Below are 12,623 nucleotides of genomic sequence, written 5' to 3'. Positions count from 1 at the left end.
ACCTGCCCGCTGCCATCTTGGGCCCTTCCTTTTCTGCTTCCTTGACGTGCGTGCTTTTTATTATAAGGAAGACCTGGGAATGTTGTGCTTTCCTGACCTTTGCTAGGGCAAGGTGGAAAAGCCCTTGCAATGCACTATGAAAAAACCCGACCTATATATATTTGGGGTCGAGGATATGTTTATGCTTTTTTCACAGAAAGAAAATAAAATCTGGATCTGATGTCGTGGCTGCAGACACCATACAGGAGTTCCAGAGGCGACTGGGGAGAGGTCCTTGGTCCGGCCTTTCCTGCCCCCAAGGAGAGGAGGGCCTGATAACAGAACCTGCTATGCCACTCTGCAGGGTGTCATTCTGCCTCTACAGAGTCCAGGGAGACCCAGCTGAGATAAGTGCCAGGATGTGCTTCAGATAGCTGAATCCAGCTCACCTCACTCAGGAATCCCACCTGCCCTGAAGGACAAATGCTGAGCTGCTTCTGATGCAGACTAAACATCTGACAGTTTTAATCTTTGGGACACAGAACTCATGTTAATTAAAATATTAACCCCTCTTCACTTAAGAAGGGGGAAGATTGGGGTTCCTGTCACTGTTGTTCAGAGACTGGAACTGGTGGTATTTGATGACAACAATGTATGTCATTGTACTCTTACTGAAATTGATCTAATGATTTTTGTAACTGCTTATAGATGTTGGGAAAAGTTTGACACACGCTGTAAAGTGTTTGGGTTTAATGCATATGTAAAAATTTTAGATTTAGGCCCCTTTTACACTGCCCTAATTGTTGGCAGGAAGCACTCGTAATCTTATTGTGGAGTAGGCATTTAGGAAGGAGGATGTACCTTAGGCCAGATTAAAAGGTGAATACTGGGTTTGGAAAATGCCCTTTCTTCTTGTCTGGAAGATGGAGTTATTGGTGCTCAAATTATATCATGATATCTTTTTTTTTTTTGAGGAGGTACTCACAGTCTTTTCATTAATGATAGATGCAGGGGCCCAATGACGGGAGATATTGTGGAGTCCTCGCCTGAACAGCACATCATACAGAGGCTGTACTGACTGGCTCAACATGGCATGGTGCCAGGCACGAGGAGTGCCCTCCACATGGCCTAAGACAGGGTGCCCTGTGATCTGCTTACTTTAAATCTTGCTAGATACCTTTTATTTGAGGAGCTCCAAGGACGGGTGATTTGTGTCAGGACATCCCCCAACCTAAGACAGGATACTGGGAACCCTAGGACGGGTAAGGGGGGAAAAAAGACCTGGTCCCCACTCGACCTAAGAATCATAATGCACCCCTCTGTTCCCAGGAGAGGGAAATTGCTTCACCATACAAGAGGAGGGTCTCTCCTTGTCCCAGTCCATTCTCCTTTAGATCTGACACCATGGTTGGACTCTGACCTGGTGCCCTCCACTTAACAGCTGCCTGTCTTTATAAAAGAAAGGGGGAATTATCTACCACCTTTATTTTTACTTTCAGATTTAAAATAAAATACGCAAATATTTTTTCAAGTAAATCAGATGGTGTAGTCATAAGCAGGGAAAGCCAAGTCAGGAAGTAGGAGGAAATGCCTAGACTAGGAATGCTGACTGAGAGAGAATGCTTGAGACCAGCACCATTACTTTGGAAGATTAGCAGAGTTAAGATTCATTTGGAAGGCTTGAGAGATAGCTCAGAGGTTAAGAGCACTGGCTACACTTCCAAAGGTCCTGAGTTCAATTCCCAGCAACCACACGGTGGCTCACAATCATTTGTAATGAAATATGGTGCCCTCTTCTGGCCTGCAGGGACATATGCAAACAGACTACCGTATACTTAATAAATAAATATTTTTTTAAAAAGATACATTCAGAGGCTAGGCATGGTGGCACATGCCTTAGTCTCAGCACTCCAGAGGCTGAAGGCAAATTCTCTGTTGAGTTTGAGGTCAGGCTGGTCTACAAAGTACATTCCAGAAGTGTAGTGATATTTCATTTGTATTTTAACAAATACAGCTTGTCTGAAGATCTGAGAGTAAAAGAGCCCCACTGGTCAGCCTTACAGACACACACCTTTTAATCCCAGTAGCCACACTAGTTTGCCATAGAAACTGGGCAGCAGTGGTGCACGCCTTTAATTTCAGCCCTAAAGAGGAATATAAGATGTGAAGAGACAGCTCTTAGTCAACCTCATTCTGAGGATTCATGGAGGCAGGGCCACCATTTTGGACTGAGGTAAGAGTCAGTGACTGGCTGTTTTGCTTTTCTAATCTTCAGGCTGAACCCCACTATCCGTCTTTGGGTTTTTTATTAATTGTGCTACACAGAATGTCTAAGATGAGCTACATAGTAGAGACCCTGTCTCAAAAACAAACAAATTAGATATTGTTCAGACAATAAATAGGAAATTTGTAGATAGTTAAAAAGAGACAGTCGCTTTCAAATTTGAAGAAATTAGTAAGTTTCTGCTGTTGATAGCGCCTGAGACTTAAAGAAAGGTCATGTCTAGCAAGTCTATCGACACTGATTTCTAAAGTTGTCAAAACTGCAATTTATAACTCAAAGGGAAAAACCACTCTAGAGCTGCCTTTCACTCAGGGGGCTTGAGAACAAGGTAAGATCCACAGGTATAGGCAGCCAGAGAATAGTAATATTATAGCTGAAATTTAAAGACACTTTTGACATGGGACCTATGTATATTCAAGAATAAGAGTAGGAGCTGGAGAGATGACTTCATGGTTAAGAGCACTGGATGCTTTTCCAGGACCAGGGTTCAATTCCCAGCATCCACATGGCAGCTCATAACCATCTGTAAGTCCAGTTCCAGGTGATCAGATGCCCTCTTCTGGCCTCAATGGGAACCAGAAACACAAGCAATGAACAGACATACATGAAGGCAAAATACCCATACATAAAATAATAAGTCAAAAAGATGAAAGCAACTAGTGAGAAAACATGAGAACTACACTAACTGTAGAAATACCTACAAATTTCAACTAGGTTTAAGAGCAATTTATTTTTTTTGTTTTGTTTTTTTAAATTTATTTATTTATTAAAGATTTCCGTCTCTTCCCTGCCACCGCCTCCCATTTCCCTTCCCCTCCCCCAATCAATTCCCCCTCCCCCAATCAATTCCCCCTCCCACCTCAGCCCGAAGAGCATTTAGGGTTCCCTGACCTATGGGTAGACCAATGAACCCCCACCTCCATCCAGGTCTAGTAAGGTGAGCATCCAAACTGCCTAGGCTCCTACAAAGCCAGTACGTGCAGTAGGGTCAGAAACCCATTGCCATTGTTCTTGAGTTCTCAGTAGTCCTCGTTGTCCGCTATGTTCAGAGAGTCCAGTTTTATCCCAGGCTTTTTCAGACCCAGGCCAGCTGGCCTTGGTGAGTTCCTGATAGAACATCCCCATTGTCTCATTGTGTGGGTGCTCCCCTTGCGGTCCTTAGTTCCTTGCTCGTGCTCTCTCTCCTTCTGCTCCTGATTTGGACCTTGAGATTTCTGTCCGGTGCTCCAATGTGGGTCTCTGTCTCCTTTCATCACCTGATGAAGGTTAATATTCAGGAGGATGCCTATATGTTTTTCTTTGGGTTCTCCTTATTTAGCTTCTTAAGAGCAATTTAAACTTGTTCCAAGTAGTGTTCTTTACACCAATACTCAAGTCTATCAAGTCCCAATCATGTTTGTTTCCATGTTTTTTTTAATTAGTAAAAAATTTTCACCAAAACTAGAAATGCATTGTGTTAATCAATGTTACCAAACGAAACTGAGATCACTTGCTCACTTGCACTGAAACTCAGGTATTACCAACCATTACTGACTGAAATCTATGAGTATCTGGCTGAATTACATAGTTATTGCCCTTCTTGAATCCCAGCACTTGGGAGGCAGAGGCAGGCAGATCTCTGTGAGTTTGAAGCCAGCATGGTCTACAAGAGTGAGTTTCAGGGCAGGCATCAAAGCTACACAGAGAAACCCTGTCTCAAAAAACAAAAACAAAGTAACAAAAAAAAAAAAAAGAAAAGAAAAAAGAAAGAAGGTGAAAAAAGAAATACTCCCTTCTCTGATGGTTGCACCTATAACGTATATCTATATAAGTTCTTTAACAGTAAACAATGTCAGGAGTTTCAAACCATCCTATTAGACAGAACAAATCTGTCCTGTCAAATGTGACATGTTCTTCTGAAATTAAGGTGAAGATGGGGTTAGGCTGTGCTCAGTGGGGTACACCCACGTAGAACATACTTATGATCCACTAGGCTAGCTCAATCTCTAGCACCTTAAAACATAGCAAAGCAAAACAAAACCCAAGACAGAGACAAAAGAGAAATAACACAAAGGACAGAATAAGACTTCCTTCATCCTCACTGTACATGGGCAATGGACAAAGAAGAATTTTGTACAGAGGAAAACAGATGGAAGAACCACAGGGCTAGTGAGAGAGACTGTGAGGGCCAAGCAGGAAGCAGCCAAAGGGAATGCTGAGGCAGAGAGGTACACAGGCCAAGGAGGGTGGTACTCTACTGCGCAGCAGAGGTAGCATGGCAAGTCTGGCTTTGGTAATAAATTATAGGGGGTCACAACTTTCCTAATAAAGCATTTCTTCATAACTAGATTAAATCCCTCACTGCTACAGTGTAATTAGTTCTTCTTTACTTGATTCTCAGTAGAAATCATTTTAAGTTCCCACTATCATATCAAATTTCATGTGATTTAAATGCTGATTACATATACTAACAGGAATCAAGTATATTGGCTTTGGCATATAATAAAAAAGCACAGCTCCTTAACTTCACCTCCTGACTTTTTTCTAGTCTTAGCTAGCTCCTAAAAATAGAAAACTGATTGAAGACTATAAGAGAGGCAATATGATTGGGCATGAGGGCACACAACCTTATAGTTCCAGTCCTCAGAGTGGGAGGCAGAAGCATCCCAGTTAGAACACAGCATGGTCTACAGAGGGAGTTCCAGGCCAATTTGGGCTTTATAAGGAGATTTTCTGAAAGACTAACAAACCAAAAATAGGTAATAGGAAGCAAGAGTCTATTTTCAAATACTTAAGAATCTGGGCAAGCATCTGGGAACAATTTTTAAATTTTATTTTTATTTATATGTATGTCTTCTCTGTGTGGCTGTGATTGTGCTTGTGAAGGTCAGAAGCATCAGAGTCCACTGAAGCTGGAGTTACAGGCATGTGGGTGCGAGAAACCGAGCTTGAGTCCTTTGCAAGAGCCCTGTGCTCCCTTAGCTGCCGAGTCACCTCCCCAGTCCCCAGTCTTTGATAGAACTAGGAACAGAACTAGGGTGATTGCTCAAATTACCTCTAGGAACTAAAGCACTCCATCTCTAGGGTTGTTTCACAGCACGAGAGAGCTGTGTTCTGTGAATTAATCTCATTTTTACTTAGTGCTTTCACTTAGTCATGAGTAGACAATCTAAAGATTTATTCCAGCACTGAGATTCCCAGGGATCAATCCCAAAGCCTGGTTCACTCTAAGCAGTTACACTCCTAGCCGGCTCTCTTTTCTCATTTTAAACTCAAGAACACAAAGTTCAGATCTTTGAACTTCTATTGTTAGTGGATTAGACCAGTGTGAATTTGTTTAAAATAATCAGAAACTTATATATTCTGAACAGTAATTATTCATTAAGCTAAACTTAAAAAAAACAAAACTCTAGAGACAAAGTTTTACATAACAACACTGCTTGGCTTGCCTAGTATGTGGAGGCTTTGGTTAAGCTATTAACAGTGCAACAAACAGAAACAATAACAACAATCTGCAAATACAAGTGTACCATTGCTTACATACAATCTTCCATTTGAGCCTCAAGAAAACCTTAATACCAAGGTTCAGAAAGATAAATAACTTCTCCAAAGTCAATAGTAGTTAAGTGACAATAAAAGTTACTTAAGATCAAGTGTGGGTATGAGTTTTGTGTACCACATGCATGCAGGGGTCACTGATGGTCAGAAGGCATCAGGTCCTCTGGAAAGGGATACCTCACCCACAATTGTGGGCCCTCTGCAAGTGCAGTAAGTGTTCTTAACCACTGAGCCATCTCTCCTGCTCCTGTTAAGCATTTAATATGCTGCAAAAAAAAAAAGCAATTCTTTGCAAGACAGGAAAAATTTAAAAATTACTATTACTTAAAAATGTAGAATCAAATTTTAGGTATGTATAAAAAAGTTTGAATGATGTAGCACGGAAGTATTTTTAGTAAAATTATGTTGAAAAACCAAAATTTATGGGCGTGTGTACATATTCCAAAGAATTCTTAAATCTTTACTGAAGCTCTAATTTTAGCAATTGCCTCAGAAGCTTTTCAAATGGTCTCGACACTTAAAATAAACCTATTTTCCATTGGTTCATTTGCAGGAAGAAACAAATGACAATGGCGATATGGCCAATAAGATGTGTTCAGAAGTACCTACAGCAGGCCAGGCAAACATTTGACAGCGAAAGTAACATCACAGGAAGACAATGTAAAAAAAGATTCATTGGCCCTTAAATTTTACAGTAGGACAAAATTGTAGCCTCATGATTGGCCCAAACATTGATCAAAAGATAGTTCATATCAGGAATGTGTGAGAGAGGCGCTCCTTTTATTTTAGCCTTTACCCACTTTCTTCACCTCTTTCTTGTCTTCACTTTAAAATATCTGATATTAAATGAGAAGGTTTTAACCACAAAATTCAAGAGTTTCCTCTATCAAACTATCAAACAACTCACTGTGTGTGTGTGTGTGTGTGTGTGTGTGTGTGTGTGTGTCCTTTCCTGCCGCCACTTCAAGGATGTATCAATTACACAGTCACATATGTAGCAGAAAGCAGTTTTCTGTAGCTTATTTCCATTATTCTGCCTATTTTTTACAATTCTGGCCCCAAATTACATAACTGTTAATATAAAACAGAAGCAGAATCATAACCTAGAAACAGTTGAGAACTTGATTACACCTCCTTCTACTCTAATCTACACTTTTTTCAAAATTTATCTTACAAGACAGTTTGCTCTGATGATAAATGAGAACAAAACAAATCACTTTATTTGTAGTAAGGCAAGGCTTTGAACGTATGTCAATATTAAGGAAATCTTAATAAATCAACTTATAACAGTATTATTTACTCGAAATTAAGCTTCCAAATCATTGTTTTCTAATTTTTGATAGAATTCTGACTGCTTTAAAAAAATTTCAATTTATCCCTTCTAAGTATTTTCTGTATTAATCCTACTTTTAAACATTTATTACTATACATTACATAATTTACAAATACTTTCTCGTCACATTTTAAATTCCTATGAAATATTTTGTCTACTCACAGATAAATGAGGTATCGTGTGGGAACTGATGGTGTCTTCTCACAGAAATAAACCAGTTGCCCCATCTTCCCTCACTTGAAACAACACTGTTGTTTCTGGCTGTGAAGAAGGCTGAAGTCAACTCCTGTCATGTGTGTTTAATTAAAATACTGACAGGCAGACACCTAATTTTCAGGGAGTATTTCTGTTGTAGTCTGATGTGTTAGGAGATTATTAGCAGAGAAAAATATTTGGCAAACACTATTACACTTCTTTAGAAATATTTTTTAGTTTCTACACAAAATTATGAGTTTTATTATGATTTATTAAATCTTCCAAGAAATAAATGACAATATACCTGGCAATATATTTCAATTTACTCTAAACAGCTTTACATTCAAAGGCCACAATGAATGTACTAATGTAAACCACAGCAGATTATAAATTGAAAAAAGAACAGTTGTCTTTTCAACCTGTAGAAAAGTGAGTTACGGAATCCATGAGCAGGAAGAGGAATAAGTAGGGAATGTTGCTTAGTGGTGGGGGAAGGAAGAGGAGGCAAAAGTAGAGGAAGAGGATAAGGAAGAGAAACATGAGGACTGGAAACTTACTAGCAAGGTTAAGACAGAAGGATAACTTGAACACAAAAAATGTGAGACCAATTTGAGCAATATTGTGAGAAAAAAGGATATGAGAAGTCAAAAAACAAATACTAGAAATTATTTTACTTTCTGTATGAAAATAAAACATTACATTTTCCCTAAACTGATCTGGCTTAATCTATAAACATGTGTAAACAGCCTGATTCTAAGTAATGTAATCTTAAAACACATTAAGACTTTAAACAAATAACAGATCAGTCTAGACGATACGAGGGAGGGAGAAACATTGAGACAGGAAGGGTAAGCAAGAAGAAATAGGAAATGAAGTATTTCTATTCTAACAAACCCTCAGGTAGGGAGACATTAAAATTCTTTCATATAAATATACTAAATACATACTTTTCTCATTGTAATGACATTTGCAGCAGACTTCCCTATTTCTGACCACACTGTTGGAATAAACCCTGAACAAACTCTGCCAGACCCTGACCAAGGTGATTCCCTTTGCACTAAGACTAGCTAAAATCCCCCCACCCCATGATGAAACTCCAGCCCCTGTCCCCTCACCACCAATGCCTAACTCAGCCACCACTATCATCTGCATCCTAAAAGCTGAATCATGGTAGCCCCTGATAGGAGAAACAAGGTAGAATTCAGGGCAAGATAAAATGGCCTTGTCTAGACAAACAATTCCAGCAGGTATAGAGACTGTATGTAGGTCCCTGAAGTTGCACCTAACTTCCCATTCCCAAAACCCTATACAAACTCCAAGTCCCCTTCCCTCTTGCAGAACACCATCTACACACATCTAGGTCTGTCCTTCCCTGCTTCAAACAGTCCTCTCTGCTGAGGTCAGACCGATTTCTTTCTGTCTTCTGTCTCTTTAAGGTGCCCCGGAAGTCTAACATACATTATCTATGATTTTTTAAAACAGAAGCATGAACATCTAAAATAGGCATTCTAAAAAAAATTACCAAAGAAGAGCTGGGCGGTGGTGGCGCACGCCTTTAATCCCAGCACTCGGGAGGCAGAGGCAGGCGGATCTCTGTGAGTTCGAGGCCAGCCTGGTCTATGAGAGCTAGTTCCAGGACAGGTTCCAAAGCTACAGAGATACTGTCTGGGGGTAAAATTACCAAAGAAAAGTAAATGAGATAGAATAGAAGCTGCTCCATATTGGAAATAAAAAGACTCATGGAGGAACAAATATAGGATAAATAAGATGTTTATGGGCAAATTAGGGTTAGCATGAGCCTTGGCCAGGGGCACAAAGTACAGGTTAGATATCACTCTCTATTTAAACCACTACTTGCTGCAGTCAGCTCCAGACCTGGCGAATTCAAATTTGACCCTCCTAAGTATTAGTTTGATGTCTTAAGCAAGTGTTATGTGACTGAGAGTCAATGTGTCTTTTGTTGTTCTGTTTAAGACCATGTCTTACCATGGCTGGTCTGGAACTCAGAATCTTCCCACATTAGTTTCCCGGTGGCTAGGATTACATGTGTGCACTAATCCTGGTACTTCCTTCATCTCTAAAATAGAGATGACGAACCTTCGTAACATGATTATTAGAGGAATAGTGTCTGCTAAGGTACGCAGGGCTCAACAGGCATGGAAATGGCAGAATGATGACTAAATGACAAAAAAAAAAAAGCAGCTCTAAAAAACAGTAACCACAAGAAACAGCACCTGGCTTTAAAGAAAATACAAATTAATGTATAAAGCAACATTTCTCAGAATGACTTCTACTGACTTCTAACACAGCTCTGTTAAGTGTTGGTGTGTGCAGGAATAAAATGCACAGATTAAATATTCTAAGTGTGGGAATATGCAGCTATCATCACTCATCAATCTCATTACATCTACACTGCCAGCTAATATTATAAAGGCTTAAGGAAATTCTTTAATGAGAAGGTTTTTAACCTAACATTCTCATGTTTTTTGGACGCAGAACTCTTTTGCATATAAATCAAATCCTAGGTCCAGGTTTTCAGCTTTTGGCAACAGAATTTAGAGATAATAAGTTGATCCCACATGAACAGTTCCTATCTGCCTTACTGACAGTCATAGAAAATAGATTTTAAGATTTATTTCCATTATCATTTAACTTTGCTTCTAAGTAGTCTGACAAAAAAATTTGAGTTAGTATAAAAGATGAAAATTTCAGGTCACCTGTGAAATGCTTTCTACAAATAAAGCCTGTAGGACCTGATCATTTGCGCTGGTTGACTTTGTTAACTTGACATAGAACTAGACACATTTGGGAAGACAGACTTCTCAGTTGAGGAACTAACAGACTGATTGATGTGGGAGAGCGCAGACCATGGTGGGCAGTGCCACTCCTAGTCCTGGGCTGTATAAAAAGTAAGTTGAGCAAGCCACATGGATCATGCCAATGAGTTGCTTTCCACCATGGTTCCTTCCCTCAATGATGAACTATGACTGGCACATGTAGCCAAATAAATTCGCTTCTACCCCAGTCATGCTCAGTGGTTGTGTTTATCATAGCAACAGAAAACAAGTGAGGACAGCGAGCAGTACAGGAGTGCAGTACTGCCAGGACAGACCGGACCATAATAGTGGAGGCCTAGCCAGGAAAGGCAAGTCTGAGAGGCTCTCAAAGATTTTATTTATTAGAGCTGTTTTATTTTATTTTCAAATTAACTATCTGTGGTTTCTGGTTGCTCAGGTTGAAGAATCAGCAGTGATTTCTAAAAGACCAGCATAACTGAAGTGAAATGTTTGTTTCAATAGGACAACTGATATCAGTTAGCAGATTCTGAAAATCAGCTGTGATTAACAAGAGACCAGCAACACTGAGGTGAAATATTTTGGCATATTTTCTCTGTGCGAACACACTGAAGCTGTGGTCCCAGCTAAGACTGCAGATGAAACCGGCAATGTGAAAGTTTGGTAAGGGATTTTTAAGGGCAACTAAATTTCAGGACTGAAGAGGTCAGGAAGACAGGCTGAGGCCTGGCACCCCGGGCAGGATAGGAATCCCTGAGGGGACTTGAGAGACCATTGGTGAAGATGGAGCGTCCACTGAATATTGGATATGACAATACCGTTGGATAACCACCAAGGACAGTAGCATGAGTGGAGTCTAACCAACTTGAGCCTATGACACAAGCTGTGCGTTTTCCCAGTGGCAGAGCTAAGAAGCTGAGCTGCCCAAGCCCTTTTGTACTTAGAAGATCATAACTGAGTCCCAGACATGGGACTCTGAGCCATTTACACTACTGGTTGTGATATTGCTTTGATTAGATTTAACTGTTCAACGATCTTCCCCTTTTGAAATAAGAAAGTATATAACTTGTTTTTTTTATTTTTTAAGGTTTGTTTTTACTATTTGAGTTATGTGTATGGATGTGTACATGAATGTAAGTACTCAAAGAGGCCAGTGGTATGCGATCCCTTGAAGCTGGGGGTTATACGCAGTTTTAAGCCACCTGATATGCATGCTGGGAATTGAACTCAGGAAGAGCAATATGTATTCCTAGCAACTGAGCCATCTCTCTAGCCTCTTGTTTTGTTTTAGAGGAGCACACGGTTAAGAGATTTTTGGATTTTTAAGAATTTGGGTTTTTTGGGTGGTGATAGTACACACCTGTAATCCCAGCAGTTGGGAAGTAGAGGCAGGCAGATCTCTGTAACCTGGTCTACAAGAGCTAGTTCCAGGAAAGGCTCCAAAGCTACAGAGAAACACTGTCTCGAAGAAAAAAAGAAAAAAGAAAAAGACTTTGGTCTTTTAAATTGCAGGAATTTTTAAAAGACCATGGAACTTTTAAAAGTTAGATTGTCTCATACTGTGATATTAATATTAACATGATACATTAGGGACAAGTAAGAAAAGAACGGTTAAGGTTTAATAGTAATGTATTTGTATATCATGCTGGCAAAGGGCCAGTTGTGCTGGTTTTCATTAATTTGACATAAACCTAGACTTATCTGTGAAGAATCTAAGTTGAGGAACTGTCTCTATCACATTGGCCTATAGGCATGGCTGATGGGAGGGGGCCCAGGCCACGGTGGGCAGTACCACCATATGGCATGTTTGTAAGAATTGTAATACTACCTTCAAATTTAAACGTCTGTTCTAGGAAGGAGGGGGGAGGATCATGAGCCTCAGGAAGTAAACAAAAGGACACATGTCATGGAGAACAGGAACTCAGAATCTGATTCTTCAGGGGCCCTACCCAGCAGTGGGAAAAAAAGTAAATAACTGAGGGCAGAGGGGAGACTCTGGCCAGATAAAATGGTTGAAAAAGAAATTCAGACCATCAAGCTCTCTACCAGCTGCACAGAGAGAGTGAAGATTGCAGTTTTGGGCAGCGGCTACACACAATGAGGTAGCCTTCCTGGTGCTGAGCTGCTTTTACATTACCCTTACTCCTTGTAAGTAACCCATAGTCTTATCAATACCCCCTCCCCAAAAAAAATGCATTGGCTTAGCAAACTGGACATTGGTGGAACCGTTACTTTGGTCTGTCCTGGCTCCTTCTCTGGGATGAAGAGACATGTATTGCATCTCCCCAGGAAAAATCTGTGAAAGAACAGCCACCCCTGGGCAGTCAGAAAAAGCAATCTGAGCAAGCAAGTCGCAGGCAAACCGGGAGGCAGCCCTGACCTCCTCAACGACTGAGACTGAGCATGCGAAGCACATCACTGTCTCCATGAGTTACTGTGATGATTATCATGGCGAAGCACATCACTGTCTCCATGAGTTACTGTGATGATTATCATGGCG

The 12,623-nt window shown here is 40.3% G+C and overlaps 1 protein-coding gene across 6 annotated transcripts in view; it reads right to left on the bottom strand.

Annotated features, from left to right (window-relative positions):
• The window catches only part of Mpp5 (membrane palmitoylated protein 5), a 95,523-nt gene that overhangs the window by 34,924 nt on the left and 47,976 nt on the right, over positions 1-12,623 (bottom strand). The window lies entirely within an intron of this gene.

The sequence above is a fragment of the Microtus ochrogaster genome, chromosome 1 (assembly GCF_000317375.1).
Source record: "Microtus ochrogaster isolate Prairie Vole_2 chromosome 1, MicOch1.0, whole genome shotgun sequence".
Taxonomy (NCBI): domain Eukaryota; kingdom Metazoa; phylum Chordata; class Mammalia; order Rodentia; family Cricetidae; genus Microtus; species Microtus ochrogaster.
Note: the sequence above shows the minus strand (reverse complement) of the source record. Positions and strands in the feature narration are given on the sequence as shown.